Genomic DNA, 3,914 nt, shown 5'->3' with positions numbered 1-3,914 from the left:
TTTGAAAGATGGTAGCGCCCCCCTGTCATTGAGTTTGGTGGGACCACAGATATGGATTAGAGTAGATACAGCAAGTTGATCGTCAAAGCGTGCCATTCCGATATGTCCAAATGGACATACATGGTCGAGTGATGTTCATGTAATCCGATTACAACAATCGCGTACGATGATTTTACGAGGACAGTAGTACGAACACGGTAGAAAGAATAAATAGTAATTAACAGCACAAGTAACAAATAATTAATTAGAATAAAGTAGCAGTAGAAGAAGTATAAAGTAGATTGTTTTTAATCAGGGTTCGAAAATATCCGATATTTATGATATATATCCGATATATATCGGATATATATCATAAATATCCGATATTTATGATATTTATCAGATATATATCTGATATATATCATAAGGATATTTTCGAACCCTAGGTTCGAAAATATCCGATATATATCCGATATTTATGATATATATCCGATATATATCGGATATATATCATAATATCAGATATATATCATAAGGATATTTTCGAACCCTGTTTTTAATACATATCCTGCGATGTACTCTTATGAGTTAAAACCATGGTCCCTGTATGTGGTGCACTCATACCGATCCCAAGGAACCGTACTTACTCATAACAATAAGACACACACTAATCCATGTATTCATGCACTTGACAAATTTTTATCTTGAAACGCTGGTGGGGTAAAAAAAATAACGAGATTTGACGAATTATTTTATTTAAAAAGGTAAATAAAGATGTTTTTGGTTTTTTATTTAACAAATTATCAGTTTGATCGGAATTAATTAATTATTGAATCGAGTCACACGATATCTTTCGATGACTTTGCGAATGCAGTACGATGATACGATTATTTTTACGTTGCGGCAATCACTAAAATTCGCTAAAATGACACTAATGACGTTTAAAAAGTGGCACGCTCGGCTTCATACAAATTTTGTCACATGCTGCATCTATCCATATCTGTGGGTGGGACAGTTCAGCGTGGGTCATCTATACGTATAGAACAGACATCGCGAACAAAATATGTACAGTGCGGGGTGCGGGGCGGGAATTTGACGGACAGCTGTCAGTCAAATCCATGACTATCAAGTTTCATAATTTATGGCGATAAAATCTGCACCCTTAGATTAATAAAACCTAGATGGATAGTCTTCATACAAACGCTTCGTCAAGAGTGAGGCAAAAATCTTATGTCATTAGTGTCAATTTTGTTGGGGAGTGTAGACAGTGAAGGCGATTTTCTCGAAAGTAGGGAAATTTTTAATACGTTTTTAATTATTTTATAACTAACAAAAACAAAACGCATCATGTACTTACTTATTTATTGAATTCAAAGTACCTAGAGACAATAAAATAACTGAAAGTTTCTGACTTTCAGTTATTTTATTGGTTCTGGAATGAAGGCGTGGGTCATCCCTAGCCTTGTTCCTACCGTGACGAGTGGGAATTTTTCTAAAATCTCAAGATCGACTGACTGAAGATAGCAGGAAGACGCTGGGTGCAGGCCACTATCAACTGGGCGATGTGGAAATCATTAGAGGAGGCCTTTGTTCAGCAGTGGACGTCCAGTAGCTAAAATGATGATGTTGATGTTTCCTTACAGTATCCAATTCAATAGGCAGAAACTAAACGTAAACGAAGTGTCGCCTCTGTAATGGTATCATTATCTATAACCATGAAGCTATAGATAAAAATGGAGGCCACACTCCGAATACCTACTTGAAGCACAAACTATGTATCACTATCTCGCTCTCTGTGGGCAGACTCTCTCTTTCTAAATAAACAAAAAATATAAATTTGCTCAAATTCAATGAAACTCAATGTAAAATCTTTATTTCTTGACATAGGTATCATTAAATGACAAGTGTAAATACTGGTAAAACGTTTTAGGAAGAAATTACTGTAAAAAATGTGAAAAATGTTTACAATGATCCAATGTCGGAAATCACGAAATAAACACTTTACGCGTGGAATCTTATGTCACTTCCAGGACACCACGTACTACCGCAACCACGCACTACAAAATTTTGCACCATTTCTTGTGATAAAACAATGATTATTTCCTGTAAACAATCTCAAACGAAATTAACTGCATAATGAACAAAATAGTAAACAACCGCCATGATGGGCCGGATTGGGCCGATGTTGCCACATGGTACCGATTCCCCAGGAATTGGGATTGTAATTCCCTGATTCGCCAACACATTAAACCTAAACGGCCGACAATTTTGTGATTTTTAATATAACTAGGTAATCGTAGTTCAAATATTTAATTATTTATTTGTTTAACTTCTGATTTGGTTAGTGAATTGGCTATTTCGAAGAATTTACTAGGAGATTTAAATCAGGAGATAGTAATACTACAGTCCACACTAAAAAGAGAGGTCGGCCCACAGAGAGCGAGATAGAGATAAGTACCTAGGTATTTGACTCAAGTTTTTGTTCCAAGTCTGGCCTCCATTTTTATCTTTAGCTTCATATTGTATAGCCTGACCAGGAACATAAAAACCCTCGCCATGTTGCGGAAAACTAATGGTACTAATTTCTTTTAATGGCAACAGTAACTGAAAACTTCATTGACATGTCACCTTGCATGTCAGTCTATTGCTGTCAAAGTGTAAACAAACTTTATTTTAAATGTGCGCAATTGATTTTGTGAATTAAATTGCTAAAATCTTTTTATAGTCGTGAAAGAAAAGTGGTTCACAATGTGTTAAAGTATTTACCGAAGAGAAATACTAAGGGTTCGGACAATATTTTCATTGAATAATATTTCCGACAAGGTTGTCAAATTGACTGACATGTTTATCGTATAGTACAGTCCATTATGAAAATTAGCTATGGTTTGTTTCAAATACCTATTTTAAAGTTTTTTGTCACTTTTTTTTTTTTTTTTTTTTTTTTTTTTTTATGGCAATCCGCGCTGTATGCGCCGTGCCAGAGTCGAGTAAAACGGGGAAACGGGGAGATTAAAATATTTTCGGCAACGGATTTAAATTTAGGAAATTAGGATCAGGAGAGGACATAGGATATAGGTAACTACTACTATAGTACTAAGTACATAACGACTAAAATATTAAATACAAGAACAACAGGTTTATATCTTAATACTATTGAAATTTAAGTATGAAATAATACATTTATATACATTTATACAGTTTAAGTATAGTAGACATACTATAGAGGTTGGGAACGGAATATGGAGAGAGATTAATGAGTTCAGGAGGACATTTCGGTTACTGTAACGAGGACAAGTGAAGAGAATATGATTGAGATCCTCGACCTCTATCCCACACTCACACATTTCGTCATTAATGATGCGTAGTTTATATAGATGAGCACGTGTGCAAGTATGTCCCATTCTTCTTGCCATTTCTGTTTTGTCACTTTCTAAGTGTTGAATTTTATGGAATTGGGAAAGAAGTACCGAGTTTGAAGCGTTCATGAGCAGACATTGCAGTTGAATATTCAAGTTCTGAATTTGATTATTGATGAATAATAAAATAAATCCTACTAACTCGATTGATGGTGTCATTTAATTTATTTAAACCAGGTTACCTATTATAATATTTTTTCGTTAATTTATGAAAATATCAAATTAGCCCGTAATCCTGAATCCTGATACATAAAGTTAGCCTATTAATTTAACACAGGTACGACTGTACTCAGTGTTGCACTATCAAATGCAATTGACGCGCCTCTATGCCAGGGTTTTTATGTTCCTGGTCAGGCTATAAACTATAAATTTGAACGATGGTGGCGCCCCCTTGTCAATAAATTTGGTGGGACAGTTCAGTGTTTTCTAGCAGCGGCATTCTGTCAATGTCATAATAACTGGGACAATTCCAGTGTTGTCCAATCCAACTAGTAAAACTTGTATACCTTGATTTTTTAG

Source organism: Ostrinia nubilalis, chromosome 5 (assembly GCF_963855985.1).
Source record: "Ostrinia nubilalis chromosome 5, ilOstNubi1.1, whole genome shotgun sequence".
Taxonomy (NCBI): domain Eukaryota; kingdom Metazoa; phylum Arthropoda; class Insecta; order Lepidoptera; family Crambidae; genus Ostrinia; species Ostrinia nubilalis.
Note: the sequence above shows the minus strand (reverse complement) of the source record.